Consider the following 27,066-nt stretch of genomic DNA (forward strand, 5'->3'; position numbering starts at 1 on the left):
GCTAAGTCCAATTCACCTCCTCTGACTCAAGGGAAAGTCTGAAATCTTTCTAAGTGCCCTTGAGTCACTCCCTTGAATTTCACTACCCTACTGGCCTGAGTAAAGAGGTGAGCCAGCCTCTTTGTTTGGGCGGCCAAGTCAGCTGATATAGAGGGCCAGGTAAGGACTGCCCAGCTTCTGTGACAATTCCTGTGCCGCCCGCTGGTCCTGCCCTTTCACAGCTACAGGCACCTGGATCAGTTCTGCCAAAGCCCCTGGCAATATTCACCTGATCTCCAGTGTCCCATTAAGGGGACACTTTAGGATGGGGCTGGAGGGGTGAGAAGGGGGGAGACCTGGAGAGGCACAGATGCTGAGATTATGGGAGGCAGGTTAACAGTCTCCCACTAGGAAACATACCTGGAGGCTCTAGAGGAAACACGAGCCTCTAAGAGTGGCCTCCAAAAGTCGGCCTGTGGAGTAGGAAGAGGGAGGGGTGGTAGAAATTCAGAGGGGTCAGCTGCTCATAGAGCACACAAGAGCAGAAGACCCCTTCTGGGGCTGGGAGAGGGCTGCCCAGGTGGGCACTTGCAGCTCAGGGAATTGGTGGCGGCATCTACTTCAGGGTTTATGGTAAGAGGCTGGAGCAGGCACACACTCGGCACCACAGACAACACACCCCACCCTTTAAGGAAGTGAGGAGGAGAGCAGCAGGGGTGTGGTTAACTAGGAGGAGGAGAGGGGAAAACACAAACCTGTCAGCCCTGTTACTCAGCGGAGGCCTTCCAAGCCGCTGTGGATCCCTTACCTGCTGCAGCCCCCCAGACCCACCTGTACCTGCCGCCGCGCAACCAGCGCCTCACCTGGCGGAGCCGAGGAGCCTCAGAGTCGGCGCTTCTCTCGGTGTGAGTCCCCTCCCGCGATCCCGGCTGAGCGCCCAGCCAGAAGTTGGAGGCTGGACGGGGGGTGGAGGGGAAGGGTGGAAGGGGGTGATTCCGGGACTGGGGGTGCCTGGACCGGCCTGAGAGTTCCTGGGAAAGGAACTGAGGAATCGGAGCTACTGGTGCACCGCGTGCTGGGGCTCACTAGCCTTCCCCAGGAGGAGTGGGATTCTATTTTTGGAGTTAATTTGAGACGGAAGGGTGTTTCTCCCTCTTTGTCCTTTTAAATATTCATGGAGGGGAGGCGGTGGGGGGGAGATGGTGTGAAGGCACCAAAGGGCCACCTGCTTCTAAGGGTCAGATCAGAGAGCACCAGACCCGGGCTTTCAGAACCGGCCACAGGTGCTGCCTCAGAGCCGCTCCCTGCGCCCTACCCTCTCCCCTCTCCCCATGCCCTTTGGCACCCCCACCCTGTCCTATTCCCATGCCCGCCCCATTGCTCTGGCATGGACTTCCTGCCCCCCTAGAGGGCATCTGCTAAATCAAGCCCTTACTGGAAGCAAGCAGGGAGGGCTCTGAGAGGGGAATAGAGGCAGAACTCCAGGGTGTGTGTGTGTGTGTGTGTGTGTGTGTGTGTGTACTAAAGTTAGCACTCCCTGCACATGGATTCTTTGTGAAACTACCTTCTAAAGGCCGTGAAAGGGTTAAGTTCTGTGCTGCTTTCTCCTGCTGTCAGGCTGTGCGTGGGCAAAGCCTTGGGTGGGTGAACAAGGAACATATGGGTGATGTTCTGAGCCCACCGAGTCTCACCACCTGCCCTAACCCTCAGCCATCTGACACTGGAATCTCCTCACACCCCACACTTGGGGCTCAATCCAACTAGACTCCTTTAGAGGGGTCAGGGGGAGAAGGGGAGCAGAATTTGGACATGGGGGGAGCCATGTGCCAGGAGGAAGTTCCTGCTGACCTGTAGCTAGACCCGAGCCCACAGGGACAGCTGGTATGGCATGATCAGGTTAGGGGCGCGAGCAGGCTGCTCTCTCCTCACCTGAGTCCAGGACAGGAAATGCTGTTGGGGCGCTAAGCCCCAGCCTTTCACAACTCTGAGGGAGGGTGAGGAGGCAGAGCTGAAACAGTGAGTAGAGATGGAAGGGAGGGAGGAGGCAGTCACATTCAAGAGATGCAGCTCTGCCTGAACATTCATTCATTCATTCATTCATTCATTCATTCATTCATCTGCTGACTTCCCACCTAAGGTCACATGCTGGTGCTGGGTGTGGGGAGACACCGTGCATGTGACTGGCCCTTGCTCCTTGGAGCCTGCTGCAATGGGAAAGGCTGATCGGGGATTCAGGGAGGGCTTCCTGGCAGAAGTGACTCTTTAGGCAGAGATCAATAGGATCAATAGGAATTAGCTAGATAGCGGGAGAGAGGGAAGAAGACAGTCACAAAGCACAGTTAGTGCTAAGGCCTGAGGCCAGAAGCAGCATGACACATTCAGGAAACTGAAAGTAGTGCAGTGTGTTCTGAACACGGAGAATGCAGGGGCGAGGTGAAGCTGGAGAGGGAAGTAGAGACAGCTCCAGAAGGGCTTGTTCAGGCTGCCATGGCAACTCGTGTTGGAGCAATGCTTGGGACCTAGAGCCAGGCAGAAGTCTTCCCGGCATGCCTCTGACTCTAGGGTGGGGTTGCCCGATTTAGCAAATAAAAATGCAGTACACTCAGATTTGAATTTCAGAGAAGCAAGTAATATTTTTCAAGTGTAAGTATATCCCGGCAATATTGGAACATACTTATACTAAGACATTATTTATTGTTTATCTGAAATTCAAGTTTTACTGGGTGTCTCATATTTTATCTGGCCATGCTCCTCCACAAGCAGACCAAAGATGCTACTGTGCTGGGAATAGGCAGCGCCCAGGCACCAGGAGAACAGTCTCGGGGCGGATTTATCTTGTATCCCATCCTCCTGGATTCCAGTTTGGGACTGCATCACTGACTGGCTGTGTTATTTCTTCTTCTCTTTTGTAAAATGTTTATTTCTTTGGGAGGGCAGCAGGGGGACAGCCGGGGGGCGGGGGCAGGGGGAGAATCCCAAGCAGGCTCCACACTGTCAGCACAGAGCTTGACACAAGGCTTGAACCGTGAGATCATGACCTGAGCTGGAATTGGGAGTTAGATGCTGAACCAACTGAGCCACCCAGGTGCCCTGACTATTTTATTTCTTTAAAAAAAAAAACATAGTAAATCCTTGGTCCATGTGTTTATACAGCTGAAGGACAATGATGCCTCAGAAGGAAATTGGGCTTTGGAGCCTGACGGACTTGGATTCAAATCCAAGCTTGGCCACTTGTCCGTGGTGAGGTCCCATGTAGACCACTTAGCTCCTCAGAGCCCCAGAATCTCTTTTCTGAAAGAAGGCAGGAATACTCGTTTGTCCAGGTTGTTGGAAGGATCAGTGATAATGCATGTAGCTGCCTGGGGAGTACTAAGGAAAACGTGACAGATACTAATTTTTGTAACACCTCCACAGAGATGACCCAAGTAGTAGCCACAAAGTGCTTGGGGCTCATTTGTTTCTGTTTATATTTGTCAAGTACTCCGAGATCCCAGGGGAAATAATGTGGTGAGGGTCCTGCTTCTAGTGAGAGACTGGGTTTGCTCTTGGGCAAAGAGGGAGAGCCCAAATTGTGTTGTGTTTTTCCAACTTTGCCATCCCCTTCAAGTATGACCTGCTGCTAGGGGCGACCCCAGCTCTCCTCCCGGAGGACAGTGGTGGGGAGACAGGCAGTGGCTTCAGTTCCCGTAACTGAAGGGAAATGTGAATGAATTAAAAGAGAGATCCACATAAAACATGTATCCCAGTGCCTGACACAAGCAAATGCACTGTAGAATTTGACTGCCCTTATTCCCATTTTTATGAGTTCCTTATTAGAAAAATAGATTTCAGGGGGAGACGAAGTAAGGGTGACTTGTGAACCATGTTTGGACTTTAATTTGTGAGAGCAAACTAGAGGCCTCCTAAAAGGGAACCCGGAGGGAGTTAAGAATTTATTAGGAGAAAGAGGAAATGGAAATTGTGTTCCCCTTGTGGGAACTGCTGAGTTAAAGATGGTCCCTCTTTCCAAAGGCTAAATCTCCCCATCTCTGTGCCCAGTGATAGGCCTTTTGTCCCCAGCTCCTTAGAGCAGCATTTGCCAGACAGTGTTCAGAGAAACGCTATGCCATGAGATAGTTATGGGTGTTCCATTGGTGAAATGTTCAAATAAGCTGGCTCTCACAGATTTGTCATGCAACTTTGCACTGTCAAGGTTATGGTAAGTCCTGTAGAAAAAGACTCCTGTATCACTGGGCCTACTACCATTCTGTAAATTTGACTATAAATCTCTGGCAGGGGTGTAGGGAAATCTATTATTGTTTCAAAGGAAACAACATTTCACATCGAGTGACAGTTGATGTGGGTACAGTTCTGGGACCAAGCAGGTGTTTCAGAGGACATTATTCTTCCCATTACTCTACTACCCAGGAGGGATCTAATTTATCCTAGACTCGGCAGTGCCCAACTTACAGAGGAGCTTCAGGGGCTGAGCACTTACGTACAGCTGTCCCTGTGCTCCATATCCCCCATGACCCCTGCCCAGTTAGCCAAAATCTTCTTACTACAGCTTACACCCATTTCCCATTGTTCCTAGGAAACCTTGTACAGAGTATGGCTCTGAGCAAGTAGCCCTCCATTCTGACGACAGTAGCTCTGTGTGCTCCCAATATGGCTAGAAGCACAGTTGATGGTGAGGGAAGGGAAGGGAGGGAGCATACCCTGGGGTAGACCCTGAGTGGCAGGTCTCCCAGCCCGTAAATTTCCCCTGCCCGGGAGTGGCCACGTGGCCTTGGCCTCCCAGAGGAATGGGGCTCTCAGGCGGTCACACACCGGTAGCGAGAGATGGCCAACTGCTGGCATGTTCTGGGCTGCAGGGTGATAATTAAGAGAAGTCCTTGCTGGCTCCATGACTGAAGGTTTCTCTTAGACTCTGGGTTAGTTCTAGGGTCAAGGGAAAGAAGCAAGAATAGTGGCAATGGCCTCTAAAATGCGAACATGGCTGCTAGTCTGGCAGTCAAGTGCAAAAGCTTGGAGTCAGTCAGCCAAGGCTCCAGTTCCAGCTCCTGGACTTGCTGCTTGACAGTAGGCAAGTCGCTTTGCCTTGTCTTCCTCGTCTACAAGACAGGGGAGAGAGAAGGCCGGCAGTCGGGGGGAGAGGGGGCGCCGGGGCAACAGGCCTTCATCAACCCGCATGACCTACGTCAATATTTTAACATCCCTTTTGCCTCAACTGTACATAAAAATTCAGTCCTTCGGGGCACCTGGGTGGCTCAGTTGGTTAAACATCTGACTCTGGATTTTGGCTCTGGTCATGATCTCACAGTTCATGGGTTCGAGCCCCACATTGGGCTTGCACTGACAGCATGGAGCCTGCTCGAGATTCTCTCTGCCCCTCCCCTGCTTGCTCTCTCTCAAAATAAAATAAATAAACTTAAAAAATTCAGTCCTTCCACAGGTACACAATAGGCATTGAATAAGTATTGACTCTCCTTATCATTCTCCTTTCATACTTAGGGTTAATCTGAGCTGGTGGGGAAGCACCTGAGGGAAAGGCCATCTCCTGAGGGGTGGCACCCACGGCTCTGTGTGTGTACTGTCTCACTGCCCTGTCTCCAACAGTATTTGTGTCTTGCCCCCCACCGCGCCCCCAATTCCCAGGGCTTGATGAACAGCCCAGGCCTAATTAGCTATTTAGCCATTAAAGAGACTTTCTACTCCTGCCCATCAGACAATGGAGTCTGAATGATCGCTATGGTGTTGAACAGGCTGACGAGCTTCATGAGCTACTGGCTTCTCTCTTGGGGGTTCTCAGCGTCCTGCACGAAGCTCTGAGCTGTACAAAGGCGTGGCTGTGGGGGAGGGGACCGTTTCTTGAGTCACTCTGCTGTTTCCCAAGGTATAATTATTACTCATGATGACAGTTTGATTAAGAGAGCAGGCTAGAGGCTGCAAATTCCGATGCTCTTTTTACCTAGCCACAACGGTGGATTGGTGGGAACACGGGAGTGGTTTCAGGTGGGCTATGGGTGGGCGGCAGGCAAGGACACTCCTCTGGTCAATGTGATTATTAGAACTAAGATCAACTACCGCCATCATCCATCGAAGGGTGATTCTTCCCTTTTTCTATCTTGGGGACAGTTTACTAACATCTTCCAATGCCTTTCTTGCCTTTTATGTCTTTAAATCCACCTGCAAAGAATCCGGCCACATGACTCACTAGCTAGGGACTCATAGAAACATATCTCACCCAGTGTTTAAAACTTGGCGCTGGGTGTAATTATTGTCCTATGAACTAGCTCCCATTCAGTTAGGCCAATTCTCCCAACAACTTTGAGGGCACAGGACCACTGTTTGCCTTTCCTGTGCCCCTTTCCTCTGTTGCATCAACACTGGGACAACTGAGGACCCAAGAGGTTCCTTGTAAGCCTTCTGGGAATTCTTTCCTCCCACTCCACACACAAACACCCCTCCAAGTTTGGGCTTTGTCCGCTCTTGGGGGATGGGAAGGGGTGGGGATCTGTTTTCCACCAGGGAGAGAATAGCCCCTCTGGTCCTGGCCACTGGAACCTCACATTTTCTAGTTTCAAAATGATGTCATTTGCCCCGCCCCCTACTTCCTCCCTAGCCTCAAGCACATCTCTGGGCTCCAGGAGCTTTTGGAATGGGAACCCAGCAACTCTCCCAGGGTGTAGGGTTTACACTCTCCCCACCCCCAGTTCCTACTTCAGGCGAGTTAGCAGAGATCTGACACTCCAGCATCTCAGAAGGCACCCTTATCAGCGGCCAGTTACCTTCCGTCCTCTATTTACACAAACAGGGGTGGGGCGTTAAAAGACAGTGATGTGAACCTCGGCAGTCATAAGTGACTTGAGTTCCCAGGCCCCTGGAGCAGGCAAGGTGGGAGCCTGGGTTAGTGGAGAGATGATCAGGAGTCAAAAGAAGACATGGCTAAACTGGTTTAGATTCTGCCACTTGCTAGAGGTGTAACTTCAGAGTGAGGGGTGGTCTTTTCACCTTTGTAGACCTCCGTTTTCTCACTTAAAAATGATGAAAAAGTACAGCATCCTTGATAAGATCCTCTAGAGAAATCCTTGACTTGTGTGCAAATGCCCTGGAAAGCACCATAGGCACTATCCCTAGAAAGACGAAGAGTTGTGGGTTAGAAAGGGGTGTGTTTGAGCCTTGACTCTGCCACCCTTCCTGTGTGACATTGCCACACAGAGACTTAGTTTTCTCATTTGCAACTTGTTCTAGATATTTGTTTACTATTTCTCTCCTCTTCACCTCCTTGACCCTCAGGGTCAGTCTTTCTTTTCTTTTTTAAATGTTTATTTATTTTTGAGAGAGAAAGAGAAGGTATGAGCAGGGGAGGGGCAGAAAGAGAAGGGGGTACAGAGGATCCAAAGCAAACTGTGCTGACAGCAGTGAGCCCAGTGTGGGGCTCATACTCATGAACCATAAGATCATGACCTGAGCCAAAGGCTGATGTTTAACTGACCAAGCCACTCAGGTACCCCAAGGTCAGTCTTTACATGTGAGGGACTGTATCTCAGTGAGTTTACAGACTGATTGAGGAGGTGATAAATGAAGATATGTGATTGTAAGACAGGATGGGGACTTGCAGTGCCATAAAAGGCACCCATGAAGTTTGATGATGTCAGAGGTTGGAGAGATTATTTCTGTCTGGGGAGTCCAGGGATGCTTCCTGGAGGAAGTGGCATTTGGAAAAACTCTGAAAGGATGGGTAGGGTATGGCCATAGAATCTCAGGATGGTGCTTGTGGATAAAGAAGACTGTAAATAAAAGCAGGGAGGTGGGAAGGCCCAGTCTGAATGACTCATTTTGGGTGGAGCCAGACTCTCAAAGGGCAATAAAGATAAGGGCAGTAAATAAGATAGGACTTGAACCTGGTGGCTGAAAAGTTTGGACATTATTCTGAAAGCTGTGGGGAGCCTTTGGACTATGCTGAAGGCTGCAAAGAGCTGTGGAGATGTCAGCTTGGGTGAAGGGGCCCTGGTCAAATTTGGGCAGTAGCCGGTGAAGCAATTCAAGAAAAGAGAGCTTGACATTCCAGGAGGAGCAGGTAGGACATGTTACAGTAATTCATGTGTTAAGAGTCTGGATAAATTGTATAATTCAGGATGATCTGGGGGTCCTGGAGATATCTGCTAGTCAGTTGGAGGCTTTTCTGTTCTCTGAGTTGAAATCAGTCCTAAGTTGAATTGAAACGATGTAGAGTTCATGGGAACATCAAATTATTTGTTATATCCAGAATTTGTCATTCTCCTTAATCCCCTCCTTCCTCCACACTTTTGATTCACAGATAAGCCTTTTTCCTGCAGCCTTCCTTTTTGCTAGGTCTGCACTAAATATCAGCTTGTCTCCAGGTCTAAGGGCAATCTCCTTGAGAATCAAGGTGCAACAGGCATTTAGATCTGCTGCCCCTCCATCCGCCCTCATCAGTTCACGTGACTCCAGGGCTCCACTTCCAGCCAGACCCTACTCCCTTCAGCCCCTCACTTCCAAGCGTCTAGGAGACATTTCCACTTGAGAAATTCATCTGAAGTGCTACATGTCAGAAACCAAGCTCATCAATTTCTCAAACCAAACCATCTCTTCCTCCAGGCATCATTCCTGCTCATGTAGTGGTCATTCTCCTAGACTCCCAAGTCGGAAACTTTGAAGTTCTCTTCCCTTTCTCCTTTTTGCTTTTCTCTGCTCATATCTTACCTATCACTAATCCTGCAGATTCCTTCTTCATGCCTCTCATTCCTGTCTTCTCTCTCCCTACCCCTCTGCAGCACTGCTCTAGCCCAGGCCAAGCCAATTAGCTAATATCTCCTAACATTACCTAGGAGCCTCTCTCCTTCCTTTCTCCAGTTCCCTTGGAAGCTCCCACACCCTTAGACAAATCCAGATACCTTAAATTTACTCTTCAGTGCCATCTATAATCTGGCCTCTGTCTACCCTTCTAGCTCCCCCATATTTCCACACTAGGTCCTTCACCCTAACTAGCCTGATCTGCTCGTTTGTCCCCATCAAAGCTTTGGTCAAGTCCTGGCCCCACCTGAAACCCTGTCCCCCTTCCCAACTCTGACAGAGCTTCTTGGCCTCCTCTGATCTGCCAGAATTTATTAGCCCATCCCAGTGTGAAATTCTTTGGGGACAGAGAGGTGCTTCCCATTTTGTTCTCCTTTCTAACTTCTCCAAGTTCCAAAGAGTGGAGATTCCATTTCCCTCCTTCCCTACGCACCGATGCCTGGCTCACTGGGCCAGATGGGCTCTTCCTCATTCCATGTGCTGGCATCCCAGCTGCCAACTGCAACAGAGCAGGAACCTCATTCTCCCCAGGTGTCAGGCTGTGCCCCTTGTCTCTTTGGATTTGTGGAGGTTTCCTAGAGCCCTGGGAGAGGAAGTCAGAGATCTGGAGCAGAGGCTCCATAATCTCTTTCTAAGCTACTCCTGTGTCTCTCTAATCCATGGATCCTTGCCTTTCCCTTTTCCCTCATCCTTCCTGCTTATCAAGCTCATCTGGGCCAGACTGAAGGATAGGAGAAAAACAAGGTATAGGAAAAAAGGCAGGGAGCCTAGAAGAGGGCAAAAATGCTTTGGGAATATGCAACAGAGATTTGCAAGGCAGAGGTTGGCAGTTTTTAGTAACCCAGACTTAGATCTGAGTGTGCACAGGCATAGGGTTTGCCATGGTAACTGCACTCAGAGCTTTCTGGATCCTGCAGTCCCAAGATTTGAAAGCCACTAGTATACATCAGCTCCTTTATCTCCAGAGAGTGGTCCTCTGTTGGCCCCAATGTACCTCTGAGCCCTTTCCCTCTTCTCTACCTGACTGTTTATGCAGAAAAACCTTTCCTGCTACTGTTTTCTAAACACTTAGCCTCCAACCCGTGTTCACCCCCAGGGACAGAGAGCCTCACCCTCAGATGGGGAGCCCTGGGTCTGGTGAGTGGCTGCTCTGTCACTGTCCTTCCACATTACATGATGTTAGGTGAGTCACCTAGGTAAGCCTGGTCAAGTTTCAGGGTTTTCATTTGTACATAGAATAAGGAGGTTCGGGGATTTGTTAACAAATGCAGAGTTTTCCTCAAAAACTGGGCAAAAGCCCAGTATGTAAACCAGGTAAAAGCAGACCCTCCCAGGGTTGAAGCAGGGAAGCAGGTCCCTGCTGGGACTTTGACTCTTCCACCGTGGTCCCTGGTGTGGTCTCTCAGCCCTCCCTGCATCTCTTGGGGCCTGGGTCATCTTGGATCCTTTCCAGGCCTCCAGTTCTGGAGGTCCTCGTAGTTTGTGTGTGATGGGGGCTGGAGAATGGGTCTAGATTCAAGTGGATTCCGTAAATAATGATCTCAAAGCAAGGAACCCAGCCTGGGGTATGGCATGTGTATGTGTTGGGGTAGCAGGGTACTGTATGCAGAACGGCCTAGGAGCAGATGCATAATTTCCCCGTCGGAGCCAATGCACATACATGATAACAGGAAGAAAGCACAGAATTCTTGTCTGAGCTCCCAGGAACCTACGGCACCCCTCAAATATTAGGAATGACCCACAACTTTTATAATGTGTCTTACCAACATTTCACAGAAATTACTTCAAAATTGAGCTCCATTTTAATTCAAACAAACTAGGCTGTAAGCTCTGTGGAGGTCAGAACCATGTCTGTACTGAGAGTCCGTGTTATATCCTGAGGATGCAGCTGGTGCCTAACACTCAGTCAGCGTTTGATACGTACAATGTGTGCCTGAAACTGACCATATGCGTGCCTCCCAATAAGGAGGTTGTTAAAAAAAAAAGCTAATGTGAATATGTAAACATTTTAGGCTAATACTTAATGCATTATTTTAGTCACCTGTTTAAAATCACATACTGTGTAAAATAATACATTGAATTAAAATATGGCTTTTCTTCGATGCCCCTGTTACCAAACCTTTAACACTTCAGTCACATCTTTGACATCAGTGTCCTTCTCACCATTGGAACTGATTTTTGAATAAGCGATCCATGTTCTTGCCTACTGTTGTCATTGTCTGTTATCATTGTCTCTACAGTCTAAAGAGAGTGGGTTACTTCTCTTTTGTCCAGATGATATTTGTTTACTTTTGAATTGTGGCTTTTTTGAGACCTAATTCACACACCCTAAAACTCATCCTTTTAAAATGTACATTTGGTGAATTTTCATGTATTCACAGAGTTGTACAATGGACACCACTGTCTAACTGCAAAACATTTTTATCACCCTGTAAGAAACCACATACCAAAAGCAGCTTTTCTATAATATTCTCTCCTCCCCCAGCCCCTGCAACCACTAATCTACTCTCTGTTTTTATGAATTTGCCTATTCTGGACATTTCATATAAATGGAATCATGCAGTAGTGTGACATTTTTTATTGTCTTTTTTCACTTGGCATCATGTTTTCAAGGTTCATCCAGGTTATAGAATGTGTGCGTCCTTCATTCCTTTTTTATTGCCACATAATACTCCAGTGTGTGGATATACCACAGTTTGTTTGCCCATTCATTAGCTGATATACATTTGAGTTGTTTCCATTTCTTGACCACGTAAAATAATACTGCTATGGAACATACTTGTACAAGTTGTTATGAGGACATACATTTGCATTTCTCTTAGTTATCTTAGATAGGGATGGAATTCCCAGGTCATGTGATGCCTCTGTGTCTAACATTTTGAGGAAGGGCCAAACTGCTTTCCCCAGAAGCTGTACCATATTACATTCCCACCAACAATGTGCCATAGCTCCAATTCCCCTGATTCTCCTCAATGCTGGTCATTGTCTATAATTTTGATTCTAGCTATTCTAGTGGGTATGAAGTGGTATCTTATGGTCTTCACATGTATTTCCCTAATGACGAATAATGTGCAGCATCTTTTCATGTACTGTTGGCCCTTTGTATGCCTTCTTTGGAGAAAAGTTTAATTAGATCCTTTAAAGGTTTTTTTGTGTTTGTTTTTTATGTTCACAATAAAACCACTCCATGCATTGCCTTTTTAAAAAATGATCTTTTAAATGCTTTTTGTTTTTAATAACAAAAGTCACACTTGTAATTGGGAGGCTATACCCTCAAGAAAAGTTACTGAATCTATATTATAGTACTATGCTGTCTTTAAAAATCAAATTCAATTAGGTGACCTTTGTAAGCCTCCTCTTGGTGGCACCGATTGAAGTATCAGGCTAATACTTTTTCTGAAAGGGTATATTTCTGTTCAAAATAGGGTAACTGAGAGGGCAGCCCATATATGAAAGATTCTGTTAGTGTTAGAATACATACTTCCTCTTTTCAGACAGCTAATTTGGGAAAGGGAAGAGCTTTACCTTATATTGAAGGGTATATGATGTAGAAAAATAGATATATAAAAATGGATGGAAGGACAGTTGGATGGATGGATGAACAAATGACTTTAACAATGAATGAATGAAGGAAGGAAGGAAGAAGGAGTGTAAGCTAGTGAGCCAGTCAATCAAGCACTAGTCTGTTCCTCTTTATTCTCTCTTAATTCCGGCCAAGAAAGCCAGCACTGGTCTTTAATTAATCTACACTACATAGAACCATACATAAAATTATTTAAAAAACAAGTTTGCAGTCACAAGTTGGAAACAAGACACTGTATTTTCTATTGCCTGGAATATCGTTATCAACTTCCTTTAAAATGAGAGAACCTGGGGCACCTGGTGGTTCAGTTGGTTAGACAACTGACTCTTGGCTTCAGTTCAGGTCATGATCTCATGGTTCTTGGATTCAAGCCCCACATCGGGCTCTGTGCTGACAGTGTGGAGCCTGCTTGGGATTCTTGCTCGCTCTCTCTCTCTCTCTCTCTCTCTCTCTCTCTCTGTCCTTCCCTCACTCATTCTCTCTCTCAAAATAAATAAATAAACTTAAAAAAAAATTTTTTAAATGGGAGAACCTGAGAGACAGTATCCTGGATGTGGTAGAGAAACCCAAAGGTTATGTGACATGATTGCAAGATTTGATTCAGGGCTGTACTACTGGCACAGTATCTTTAAGAATGTGACTTATTTTATTAATTTAATATTTATTTTATTTTTGAGGGAGAGAGACAAGAGTGCTAGTGGGGGAGGAGCAGAGAAAGGGAGACAGTGGATCTGAAGCAGCTCTGCATTGACAGCAGAGAGCCCGATGTGGGGCTCAAACTCATGAGCCATGAGCTTATGACCTCAGCTGAAGTCAGGTGCTTAACTGACTGAACCACCCAGGTGCCCCTAGGGATACGATTTTATACCAGGATTTTCTTAAGGCCTGGAGTCCTCCCCTACCCTTCCCGCCAGCATGAGGACTTCAGAGTTGCTGATGTGTCAGGCATGAACCTGAGGTTTTTATCCTCCACTCTCTGGAGAACAGACTGTTCCATCCCACAAACCACACCTAGCAGTGATTCACCCGCCAGTTCCACAGAGAGAGACTGCCCCTTCCATTTTTCACCTTTGGTCCTCTCTTAAGGAGACAATATGAGCTGGAAAGGAGTACTCTGGAGTTTGGGTAAGAGTGAGGCAAGGAAAGAGGAAGGACAGCAGAAGAGAGCACAGGAATAGAAGTGTGTCATCAGACCTATGAAGAAGTGACAGAGACCTGGGTGAAGGCAGGAGGGGTGGCTTTTAACGACTCAGACCCCGGAGAGGGAATAAGTGACAGATAATACTGCTCTTTAGAAAGAACTTCAGGGGCGCCTGGGTGGCTCAGTCGGTTAAGCGTCGGCTTCAGCTCAGGTCATGATTTCACAGTTCGTGGGTTCGAGCTCTGCATCGGGCTCTGTGCTGACAGCTAGCTCAGAGCCTGGAGACTGTCTTCAGATCCTGTGACTCCCTCTCTCTCTGACCCTCCCCTGCTATCTCTGTCTCTCAAAAATAAAAAAATAAATTAATTAAAAAATTCAAAAAGAAAAAGCACATTTAGAAAGAACTTCGTGGCAGCCACAGAAGGGTAGGTTCCCGTGGTGTTTACTCCAGAGCGTGTGTGCTTGGAGTTGGGATCAGGAAGCAAGGGACAGTGAAGGGAGGTGTGGCCATGTGGCCATGGCCTGGAGCTCCTGCTGCAGGCTTGGGTGTGATGCCAAGAGAGGGTGGTGGTGAGGCCGGGCCCCAGGAAGAGCCCACCTCCTGCTCTTGTCCCTATATGTCTGTGTGAGTGGGGGAGTGGGGTGGGAGGAGGCGGGGAGCTGGGCCAGCTGAGCAACAGCCAACCTGCCTTTGGGGGGAAGGTCAGAGGATGAGGTGGTGCTCAGGACGGGGAGTCTGTGAAGAGGACACCCACCTGGAAAGCACGGGGGCACATGGGCATTTGGTGTTGCCCCAACAATACCAATAGGGTATTTCATAGGAATTACGGAGCGTAGGATATTCAGGACTAGCAAAGTCTGGCAGAGGGAAAGGAACTGGGCATTGGACAGGAGCTCACATTCCAAATGCCCCAAGCACCCCTCCTCCAGAGCTCTTGGCTGTGCCATCCGTCTATTGCCAGGCACGTGTTATCTTGAGATAAACTTATTTTTCACAAGTACATGCCTTGCTAAGGAACGGTGGAAGGCAGAGATCTTGTCTCGTGGCTCTCTGTCTCCCAATCATATTCCAGCAAATGTCAGAATGGGAAAGCTGTACTCGGGAAACATTTGTTCAGATCTGAGGATGTTTTTGTGGGGTGGGGGGTGGGAAGTGCTAATTTAGAGATGGTCTCCAAAACCTGTGGAAATGAGGGGCATCGGAGGGATTCACATAAAAACAAAATGTGCAAAATTTCATCAGCTGCTAAGGGAGATGAGTGGGCAGAGGACTTCTGATCTTAGGATGAACACACTTTGGGGACCATTCTCAGGGGAAGCAACCTAGCACATCCAGCGCTGCACAAAACAGCGAAATCACCTGGGGGGTTTTTGAAAACACAGGTTACTAGATTCCAACTCTACAATTTCTGGTACAGCATGCCTGGGTCGGGCCCTAAGAATTTGCATTTTGGACAGTTTCACAGGTGCTGTTAATGCTGCTGGCCCAGGGAGCACACTTTGAGAACCACTCATGTGAAACCAATTCTTTACTTAGAGATGTGTATGAAAACCAGCTTCTGTCTGTAGTCAGACTCAGGCAGCTGTTTCTTCCTCTTTAGATTTTGCTTTGCTTTGTTCTTAACTCTACAAAAATGGTTTCATGCTCACCCTGGTGGAAATACCTACCACATCTCCATGGGCTCCACCCTGAAGCCCTAACTTGATCTGCCCAAGAACACCTGGCGGTTTGATGGGCTTCTCTAGCCTCTGGCCTTTGTCCAGAATTGCCTCTCCTGGGCTTCCCACCTGTTAGACCCCTTCAGGCTCTAACCTGAGCCCCACCTCTGCCAGGCCATTCTCCCCAGAGCCTTCAGGCTGGCATCACCTTACCATCTTCCCTGTTCCCACAATCCTCTTCCTGACTCTGATAGAACTTTCCTTCCTCCTTGCTTTACTGTTGAATTTATGTGTGCCCCTGCCTTTGTCAGTGCAAATGGCCACAACAAAATTCCATAGCAGAGTGCCTTACACAGTAGACATTTATTTTCTCACAAGTCTTGGAGTCTGGAATTCTGAGATCGTGGTGCCATTTCTGGTGAGTGCTCTCTTCCTGGCTTGCAGACTGCCACCACCTTGCTGTGTCCTCTCATGGCTGTTTCTCTGCATGTGTGTGTGTGTGCAAGGAGAGAGTGCTGGTTACTCTTTCTTTTCTTGTAAGGACACTAAATCTCTCAGGCTAGGGTCCACCCCTAAAACATAATTTAATCTTAAGTACTTCCATAGACCTTATTTCTAGACACCATCATATTCTGGGCCAGGGCTTCAACATGTGGATTTGGGGGGGGGGGGCTTATACATGCATTCAGTCTGTAACTTCCTTCCCAATTAGACTATGAATCTTGGAGTCACAGTGCCTGGTCCCCCCTCAGGGGGTATTGTGGAGGAGGTGTTCAATCAGTGTCTGCTGGATTACAACAGAAAACAAACCAAGACCTGGCTACTTTGGCCCTTACTGGCCCCTAGTTCTTGAAATGTGTGCACAAAGGCCGAGGTGATGCAGAGGAGAAGGCATTTGCTGAACCACGTCCATGGGATGACATGGCTGGGTGCCAGAGCTGTCAGTGGGCTCATCAGCCTTGAAAATAGTTTGATTACTAATCTGTATCACTCAGGGAACTACCACCCCCAGAGCTGTATTAAGAATGTTTTCCTCAGGCAAAAAATGTGATGCCTTTGGCATCCAAGTCAGGCTCAGGAATTTCATTCTGTGATTGATCCCTCCCTTTTTTTTCTTCTTCTTCCTGTACTTCTTCCAGATTCTGTTCCTTCCAGATCTCTCAGTTGATGCATAGCCAAGCCCTTTCCCTGCCCTCTCCAACACTCAAGTAACCTCCAAGCATAGTTTATTTCTCCCAAGACTGTCTTTTATTTCTTGCTTTTAACCTCATTTCTCTCCAAGGAAGCCACCAGGCTAATGGTATCCCCTGACCTTAGGACCTCACAGAATCATAGAAGCCCCAAGGGACCCAGGTATGTCTCTGAGAATCCCTGTCCTTTGCCATTTATCTATAGCTATTTAAGGACGAGGTCACCCTGGAGGAGACCCACAGCTCCCAGAATGTGCCTTATACAGCTCATAGCTTATCATCACAAAGCTGCTCTTGATAACCCCCTCTCCAACCTCTACCATATCCATTAATCTTGTTGCCTGCCTTCTGGCGTGTGTGTGTGTGTGTGTGTGTGTGTGTTCCTCTGAGTCCTGTACCTAGAAAAAGAAAATGCCCCAAGGTTGGAGAGAAGACTCCAGGACTCAGTTCTTGATCTCATCTTTCGCTTTCCAGGAAAATGGCAAGCACCTCAGTTTACTCTCTTGTGTGCGGTCCCCCAACTCCCTATTTTCCCCTCATGCTCTCCTCTCCTCCCAGCACAAGCTTGGGCCTGATATGATTGCTCCTTTGAATGTGGAGCGACCCAGCCTCTCCGTGGAGGCAGAGGAACATCTGGCCTGCACACAAACAATTCACAATCTATCAGCAGACAGGGTCTGTAAAGGTTAGGAGCCAGCACTCAAATTCAAGGTGTGGCTCCTTGCTTCCCAGCCGCGTGGCCTCGAGCACATTCTTAACCCCTCAAATCCTCAGCTTTCCTGCGTGCCAAATGGCAATAATAACTGTCCTTTCCTTAAAGAGATACTGCAAAGATTACAAAGAGATCACGTACTGATATACAGAAAGCACTCAGCATTGGTGTGTAGTATATAATAAGCATCAATACACCAGATATTATCAGGACTGAAATAGGTGTAAGTGCAGTTTCACATGGGGCCCCTGCCCCTTGTCTTTTAGTCGGGCTTGGCAGGGACCCTGCTCCGTGGCCCATGGCAGGCGGCCCAAGGTCCTGACCCAAGCTCTCTGCCAGACCACTTCCAGACTCCCTGTCTTGTGCTTCTCACCACCTCTGTGCTGCCAGGTCTCATTCGCTCACATCACCCCAAGGCCCAGAACTCAGCACCTTCACCAATCAGCCTGAGGAGTCTAACCACACAGAACATCTGTGGCAGAATTGGACAGAGGAGGAAGAGTGTCCCTGAGAGGGTCTGATCCTGCAGCATTCCACTCTTTCTCTGGTCTCCTCCCAGTCCTCCTTCCTGTCCTTTTTCTCTCCTTTTCTAGAACAATGACAAAATGATACCTGCCCAGACTCCTTGAGCCTCATCCTCTAATTGCAGTGAGTTAGTGGAGTACTATCTTGGTTCATGTGGGCTCCTATAACAAAATACCACCACAGACTTGGTGACTTATAAATGACAGACATTTATTCCTCACAATTCTGAAGGCTGCAAGTCCAAGATCAAGGCACCAACAAGTTCAGTGTCTGGTGAAGGCTCACTTTCTGGTTCATAGACAGTCTTCTTTGGCTGTGTCCTCATGTGGAAGGAGTGAGGGAGCTGTCTGGTGTCTCTTTTGAAGGGTGCTAACCCCATTCATAAGGGCTTCACTGGCATGACCTAATCACCTCCTAAAGGCCCCACCTCTTAACATAAGAATATAGGGGAACACAGACATTCAGACCATAGCAAACATATTCCTACATAAACAATTGTTGGGTTTTTTTTTTTTCTGGAGGAATTCTGTTAGTCTCTCCAAAGGGAACAGAAACCTCATTGTTTAGACACAGGTTTAAAGAAAGATGCTGCATCCTTGGGACAGAAGTGCTCATGTTGATATCTGAGTAAGCACAGTGCAAAAAGCATCTGCCTACTGCTGAGGGGACAGTGTGGCTATTCTGCATGAAGGTTTTAATGGCTTAGGGAACAGGGATTGCAAAACAAATGCCCATTTCCCTGCAAAGACAAACTGGGTCAGGGCTGGGATTTTACTGCTTGTGAGGAAAGCTGTTGCTTTCCCCAAACTGCAGACCTGACCTTCTGACAATGGGGTTTAGTCAGTACTACACTGACTTTCTGATCCAACCAAGAGAGGTGGACAAATTCTATTACACACAGTTGAATCAGCTGTGAAAAACAAGTAGACCCTATGACACGTACGTGGGAAGATGAGTCACGTGCAAGAGCATCCACTGCTCCTGTGGAGGAGTCCAGGAGCTTGTGATCCCAGGGGTACATTAAGGGTTCCGGGATATGGTGGCCAAATTTGAGAACCAAGAGACGCTCATACCAATGGCTGTAGCATGACTGATCTGTCTCTCACCAAAGGTGTCCAAACTCCCTGGGTCCCAAACTGAGGTTTACTTCTCACTCTTTTACCAGGAGAGCTGTATACTCTCAGCCCTAGCTAGTGGCTTGGGCAGTCTCTGGCATCCAATAGGTTCTCCACATAGCTTTATAAATCCATTAAGCATGCCAAGGCACCTGGGTGGCTCAGTTGGTTAAGTATCTGACTCCTGATTTCAGCTCAGGTCATGATCTCATGGTCTGTTAGATCGAACCCCTCATTGGGCTTTGTGCTGACAGCATGGACCCTGCTTGAGATTTTTTTCTCTCCCTCTCTCTCTGCCCCTCTGCCCCTCTCAAAATAAATGAATAAACATAAAAAAAATTAAGCCATCAAATATGTCATTAAGTGCAGTTCACTGTGATCTTGAAGCTGGAGAACCGATTCGGCTACAAGTCTGGTCACCCAAGATCATGGTTAGTGTTATAGGTAGTTTGCATTTCCCATTTGCAGAGAGGGAAGAAAGCCCAAGAAACAGGTTCTGTGGATCCGTTCTCTTTACTCTGTCCTCATAGAACTACTTACTCTCTGCTGACATGATGCTGTAAGTAATAGAAGAGTGATGAGGGGTCTCCTTTGATCACAGAAAAGTGGGGTGTCGCAAAGCATCAGACATGCCTCCATGAACAGTAAACAGACAACGATTTGGGGAAGGAGCCAGTGGACAGCTGAAGTGATCTAGTCCAAACTCCTTCTTATGGAGAAGGATCTTTTTTTCTTTGGGCCCCTCTGGACACTATCTCACACAAAGAACTCATTGTTGATGGAAAACTGATTGCTAGAAGTCTCTTCCTTTCACTGAGCTGAGCTGTGATTTCTATCTGAAACTCACTCACTGGTGCTAGAACTGCTCTCTGCAACATCCCAGAATAACGACTGGGGTCCAGTATGACAGCCCTCAAAAAGAAAAACAACCTACCCATTATTTTCTGATCCAGGCTCAACATAAAGGGCAAGATTCCCTTCTCCCTTGAATGGCATGGCTTTCAGATGCTCTGCCCTCTGGCTCTCCACTTCTGCATTAATGATTTTGTCACCATCTTAAAATGTCACGGTTAGCAGTAGACATAACATCCCACAAAATACAAGACCCCTTAGATATAGTTCCTAGCCTCTTTATCACCATGGGTTCCTATCTTTCCACTCTCCAAATGGGCCTTTTGTTTAGAAATATTTTGTTAATTAAACTTACTATACAGAACCCATCTACAAACGCCTTGAAGTTTGAATTCCTTGGCCTGGCTTTCATGGTCCCAGGATTCTTCTGCATTTTGTGTCTGGCCTCCACTACCAGCCTTGCTTCTCATCATTTGTGTTAATCAGCTTGTGCTGCTATAACAAATACCACGACTAGGTGGCTTCAACAACAGACATTTATTTTCTCACAGTTCTGAAGGTTGGAAGTCCAAGATCAGAGTGTTGACAAGGTGGGTTTCTTCTAAGGACTTTCTGCTTGGATTGTAGATGGCTGTTTCCTTCCTGTGTCCTCACATTGTTTGTTCATGTCTGTGCTAATTTTCTCCTTGTATAAGGGTACCAGTCATAATGGATTAGGGTCTACCCTAATAACCTTATTTTGCCTATCTTCAAATATAGTCATCTTCTCAGGTACTGGGGATTAGGACTTGTACTGTGTATGAGTTTTGGCACAACACAAATCAGCCCATAAGATTCTACCTTACCTTGATGTAGTTAAGCTGGTTTTACCTCATCTGCTCAGAACATACCCTGTATTTTCATCTCTCATGCCTTTGTTCCTGCTGCCTCTTGCCCTGCCTCTCTTCTTTCTCTTTCAAGGTCATTCTTCCCAGAAGTTCTCATGCCAAGTGGTTTGTCCAGTCTGCTTTGGTACAGAGATGGAGAGTCTCCCTTCTCCCAAACCAGCCCATTCAGCTTGCTTTAGTAGCATTCCACCTTTGCAAGTGTGAACCTAGAAAGGCCTCAGGTTTCACACACACCAAAGGCATGTCTCCTTCCAATTCAGATAAAATGATCTCCAGATAAATAAAATTATCTCTAGATAAAATGAGCACATATGGGGAAAAAAAAACCCCAACAACCCTGAAATATCCCAGAAGTTGAAAACAAGTAAAACCAGATGCCTGAAACCTGTGTACTCCTAGGTACTGTTCTTGGGGAACAGTTTTCAACAGACTTGTTCCTCTACCTATGTTATGAATGTTCAAGATGTTTCATCATTTGCTCCCCACAATTCAGGAGTATTGCGATCTCCCCCTTGTTCCCTCTGCAGGAGAGGGCTCTTCTTAACCTCACCTGCCAAGATCTCACAGTCAAAACGAAATCAACAAGCCTACTTTTCTTTCTACTCCACTCTGCAGCTTTTCCCCAGGATGCACACACTCTACCACACACATCTCCTAGAGGTTCAGCCTTGCACAGCGGCTTAATGCTGTTGCTTAGCAACCAGTAACGGAAGTGTGATCACACCTCCCAGCACTGTCCATGGAGCACAGCAGACAATACAAACAGTTCCCTGGCTTCTCTCTGCAACTGGGGAAGGTAACTGTCAGAGGTGGCCAGCATTATGCTCCAGAGATATTGGCTCATCATCCGGGGGCCCAAATTGGTTGCTGCTTAGCTTTTACTTGGCATTGGGTAATGTCTTTGTGGGGGCGGGTGGGTAGGTGGTTCTTGAAGGGCCGGATCTCTCTGCTTGCACTTGTTCTCAGGATGCTTATGATGCAGGCAGGGCAGCTTGCAGAATCCTCTCTGCTCCCACGCAGCCCTTCCCTGCACCAAGCCTGCATCCTCCCTCCCAGCCACTGTGTTCCCTGCAGTTGATTCCATTTGAAGGTTGTTCTTCAATGTTCTGGCACTGCCCTGCCCACCCCTCCATACTAAGCCCTTTTGTTCTTCCAGTCCCTGGGCCCCTCTACCTTTCAGATGCTTCTCCATGCTGCTGGATGGCCCAGCTCCTCCTGTAAGCCATATCCCCGCCCTATCTCTGTCCCTTCCATTCCTTCCACCCCAGCCATAAACTGCTGGACCAGATGCCACATAAGTGCACAGAGGCCCATCTCCTGGTCTTGACTGGTGTCCTGATCAGAAACTGAATGGTGTGAGTTAGAATCCCAGGGTGCCATCTAACACGAAACAGTCTGTAGTCTGTAGATATACATCTCAATTCTAGGTCCCATATTTTTCCATTCTGTGATCCAGGCCAAGTTTCTTCAGCCTAAGTGTTTATTTCCTATGGAGCCTAGAATAGTTGCCTCACTGAGCTGTTATGAACGTTACATGAAGAAACCGATAGAAAGAACCCAGCAAAATATGAAACATGTATTTGGAGCTCTGCAGGCCTATGGTCTAACTCTTTATTCTTCCTTTGAAGCCTGGCTCTTCCTCAAGTAAAAACCAGCATGCCAGCTGGATTCTCAAGAGGCAGTGCCACGTAATAACAAGAATGCTGGGTACTCAGTATCTCTGATCTTGGGTCCTGGATGCAACAACCTTTATATTTCTTTTGTTCCCCTATAAAATGGAGCTAACAGCACTTGGCTTGTTTAATGCACAGAGTTGTAGTAAAGCTCCAAGGCAAAAATATGTGTCAGTATCTTTTACACATGTCAAGGTGTTTTACAAATTATAGACATAAGAATTATCTTGGACAAAACTGGTCCCATTCCTTCCCCTGTCAAATGGAGGAGTTAGACTCCAAAATGCCTAAAACACCCTTGAGGTTCTAAAATTGTAGCAAACTGAGAGATAACAGTCACATGCCCTCTCCAAAGACCTCAGTGGATGGAACTGAAGCCTTCTTCAAAGAGAGTATGTATGTTATGGCTGTAAGAATACATTGCCATAATACTTCCCCCACTTTGTCCCTGGAGCCCCATGACCAAGATGGCTGATCATCATTTAGTCAAAACAGTCCAGCAATGTCTAAAGGCTTCTTCTAGATCTGGGTTGAAAATGTATATAGCTCTGTCCTTTCAATAAGGAAAACAAATGAGTCAGAACTTGCCCAAGCTGTGACAGAGATACTGGGGAAGCAATCACTGGTGTAGGTGTTTGAAGTTTATGTCATGGATACTTCTATGGTGGTTATGTGTTTAGTAGTGGCCTAGAAAAGAGCTGAATTTGCAAACAGAGGATAACTGAAGCAGGATATTAGAGTGTGTAATATCAGTAATTTATAAGTAAGCTAAATGAAGTGTGACCAACAAATAGAATCTGGGTGTTATGGAAATCTTCAAGAATGGGAGTCTCACTGAGGTTGAACAAACATTTCAGGCACATTGGCATTCTCTTCAGTGAGGCTCCTCCAGGCTTTTATAGGGTCTCCTTATAAAGGAGATGTCAATGGAAAAGATGGGTGATGTCAGCAGCTCTCAAAGCTCTGGCTTTGCTTGGAAGATCTATTTCCAAGCTCTCTGGGAGAGGGGTGCACCTTTTCAGGGACTTCACTGTTACCTGTCCTCGAATCCCATGAGTTCAAGGCAAAGATGAATAGAGCCTTCTATTATCTGTTAAAAAGTTGGGAAGTCTTGCTTCATAATGAAGTTGCAAGAGATCAGATACAAGACAATCGCTAAACACATTGCCACTAACTTCTTAAAAATATACATCTTTGATGGGGAAGCACTGGGGAGACAGCTCTGATCTATGTTATGTCTGGCCCATGGACTAATTAGTCATAGAATCAGGGAATGTTAAGCCAGGGGGACCTCAGCAATCACACAGTCTAACTGCTTTGTTAACAAATAAGAAAATAGTTCACAACATATTAATAGTGGTTAATTTGGGTTTGTGGAAATATAGGTGATTGTTATTTTCTCAACTGTTCCTTTTACTTTTTCAAATGAAAATATAGACATAAAAAACAAGAAAGTGACTTGCTTAAGGTCCCATAGCCATGTAGAGGCAGAACTTGCTTCACTCCCAAATCCATTGATTTTGGTCCTCTGCTTGTCCCTGGGGCATTCTTTCTGAGGCTAGGACTAGGTTTCCAAAAAGATCTTTGGCAATAAGAATACAATCATACTGCTTATTAGCCTTCACAATTTAAACCTTAACTTTGAATTATCAGTAGTTTATCTTTCGAGGATAATTTCATAAATAATTTTCTCTTAATCAAACCTGCACTTATTCTATGGGGAAAGTTAAAAATAAAATGTTGGCTGTAGGGAAGTCCAGGTGGGTCCGTTGGCTGAGCATCTGACTCTTGATTTCGGCTCAGGTCATGATCCTAGGGTCACGGGATCGAGCCCCACACCAAGTTCCAAGTCAGAAATTCTCTCTCTCTCTCCCTTTGCCCTCTTCCCCACTCACATGCATGCTCTCTCCCTAAAATAAAAAAAAAAAAAAGCTGGTTGTAAGCAAATCTCTCAAAACATACCTAGTTCTATAGAGTTAAAACCACCCACTGAAGGATAATGCGAAAATGGAACCTGTGTTTGATTTTCTTAACCCACATCCCACGTAGCCCATCCATGGGCGGAAAGAGAAGCACTGTTAATGGAGTGGTAAAAGCAGTGTGAGTGCCATCCCCCGCAGAGGCTCCTGTGTACAGCTTTTGTTCCTGTGGTCTCTTCAATAAATATGACTCAGTGTGCTGTTTGGGCCCCACTTCCCCTGGGCAGGGAGCTGACAGCAATGCTTTGCTCTGCCTGTCATGGGTGACTCAGGGGGCCTGCTTGGGTCCCCACAGGTCCAGCCACTAGCCTCCCTCAGGCTGACCACGTTCCCTCTGCTCTTCTGAACACTGAGATTCCTCACCCTTCCCAGCTTGCAATGGGCTCACCTATTAATATGGCTGGTGGCTTTCCACTGCCCCATTCTTTTTAAAAGTGCTGTGTGCTTATCTTGACAAATTGCCAAAGCACCTTTTTCATGCACTCACTCAGCAATAGAATTTGTAGTCTCCACCATATGCATGATACACAGAAGACCAAGTAAAGATCAGAATGTGTTCCTGTGAACAACAAAAACAAAAGACAGGAAAAGCCTCTCTTCTTCTAAACGCTTGTTAGAGCAAGAATACTGTATACTTCATGTGTACGGGGGTGGGTCCTCTGGGCCAGCCCACACTTGTGAACTTGTTTTGGCTGTAACCATCATGATAGGAGCTTTCATTTATTTGGATGCACATTATTTTGTTGCATGTTATTCAAGGGGATGGTAAAATGCTGCAGCATTTTCTAGAACAAGAACAAGAGAAAGTATCGAATAAGAAGCATGAAGTCTCCTTTCCCTAAGCCAGTTGAGGCCATGGTCACCTCAGGGAGATAGAGAAGCAGAGAACCGCATGTTCATGGGATTACTGATCTAGTCTCAGGATTAAATGGGGTTTAATTCCAAAAATACTTACTTAGCACCCATTACAAAAGAGGCCTAGAGGTCTATAGTGCAGATTTGCTGTGGCCTACACATCGATGGGGTCGTTAGTGTTGGAGATTGTGTGCTATAAGAGGCCAAAGATAAAGGCAAGGAGGCAGATGGGGAACCACCACATCAAGCCTCTGAGTCACCCTCAGTTTGGAGGATGGTGTGCCCTGTCCAAGAAAGTGGTGTTTTTGCCAGGACACCTCAGAAACAGTGCCCGTTTCTTGTCAGTCTGCTGTAGGATTTTTTCCCCTCCTTGTCCTTTCATCTCATGGGATAGGAGAGACCCAGTTTGGTCTGGTTGTACATGTTGACCTATGAATATGAGTAGGCAGAGCTCCTAACTCTTTCACTCACAAGTGCTCTCTCTCCCTCATCTCCCCCACCCCCACATAGACAGGATCATACTTTGGTCACTACAGTATATCCCTATATCTACCCCCATATCAGACCAAGACCAGTGCTGGGACAGAAGGCTGCTCTAGGGGCATGATTTCCCTGCTATCCAGCTGTTTAATGATCATTACCCCTTATCAGTCACTTAGATCTGACTAAGAGTGTCTTAAACAGCATCAGCAGAAAAGAGACTACTACTGAGAATGAAATGAAAAGAAGTTGTCACCCACCTGTCATTGTCCTAGTGCATACTCTTATGGTTGCAGATGACAGAAACCCAAAGAGGGGATACACTGGCTCATGTCCCCATACTAAGGGAAGAGTCAGGAAGCAGCTACACTGAGGAACAACTGGAACTGGGAATTTAGACACGGCCAAGTATCTCTGGGTCTGCCCTTCTGCCTTTCTGGCCCTCGCCACATGTTGGCTTCATCTTTCAGAACAACCTCTTGCAAAAGGCAGGAAGCAGAGCTGTTAATTACTTCCAGGCTCTCACCTACAGCCTTCTTACCCACAGGAGAAAGCCCATTTCCCTAGGCTAATGTTTTTAAAATGCCAAGGAAGAACTCAGATTAATTTGGCTAAGGTCCTGTGTCCATTTCTGGACCAATCCCCTTAACCGATGCCAAGAGGGTGGGGTGCCATGTTTTTTCCAGACTGGGTGATATGTCCCATGCTGTGATCCAGAGCAGGGGGAAAAGATGGAAGAGATGGCCTACCATGATGGGCAGCCTCCACTAGAATCACTTGGTTGCTGTGGAAGAAGGAATAGTTCCCTGCAAAGACAGTGAGTGAAATTCTCTGAGAAAGGGGGAGGAGGTGTTGTAGGCTGACAACAATGAAGGATGCCTGCCGTCAGTTTGTGAGCTTTGGTCCTGTGGCAGCTTGTGCTCTGTAGCTAGCAGGTGTGCCTGTTGGGAGGCCTGTTAAACTTGAGAAATGGAGGGAAATGGGACGTCTATGGTGCTTGGGAACTGACAAGGTATAATTATATTGTGGCTGGAGCTAGATAAAACTTTGCAGAAAGAACAGGCAGTAAGTCATGAGTTACACATCAATAAATCATTTCCATACTGCTGGACTGTTTGACAATAGTTATTATATGAAAGAGATAGCTAAGTTTGACTTCCCGGTCATGCTGTCCTGCTTGTAGGATTTAACAGGACAATTTGTGTGGATCCTGGGCTTGAATGCAGTGTCAATATCAGTGACAGTCTTGCCACAGAATCATCCCTGATTTTCAAGAATGATATTTTTATTGTACTGCGTATACCTAAAATTGAAAACTAACCTTGCCCTTCAGTCTTGAGTGAATGGTATTCTTAGAGCAAATGGCTATTTTTTTTTATTCTGCCTCTTAACTCTTCAGATGGTACTTTTGTTCAAAAAGAGTCTCAGTGATTTAATACTCAGCAGGTGGGTGCATACTAATGGTCCTCCAAAGATGAACCTGTCCTAGTCAAAAAACCTGTGAATATGGTAACTTAAATGGCAAAAGACACATTGCAGATGTGATTGAAGGTAACAATCTTGAGAGAGGGAGATATCTGAGATTATCTGGGAAGGTGATGCGACACAGAAGGAAATGTGACAAGAGAAGCAGAAGT

The 27,066-nt window shown here is 46.8% G+C and overlaps 1 protein-coding gene across 2 annotated transcripts in view; it reads left to right on the forward strand.

The window, feature by feature from the left end:
* The first annotated feature begins 683 nt into the window (after positions 1–683).
* Positions 684–27,066, forward strand: part of PTK2B (protein tyrosine kinase 2 beta) — a 125,920-nt gene continuing 99,537 nt past the window's right edge. For both annotated transcript variants that reach the window (XM_029938250.1, XM_029938255.1), the window contains exon 1: positions 684–884. The gene's annotated coding sequence lies outside the window, so the exon portion shown is untranslated. The remainder of the gene's footprint in view (positions 885–27,066) is intronic.

This window comes from Suricata suricatta, chromosome 1, assembly GCF_006229205.1.
Source record: "Suricata suricatta isolate VVHF042 chromosome 1, meerkat_22Aug2017_6uvM2_HiC, whole genome shotgun sequence".
NCBI classification, from domain to species: Eukaryota; Metazoa; Chordata; class Mammalia; order Carnivora; family Herpestidae; genus Suricata; species Suricata suricatta.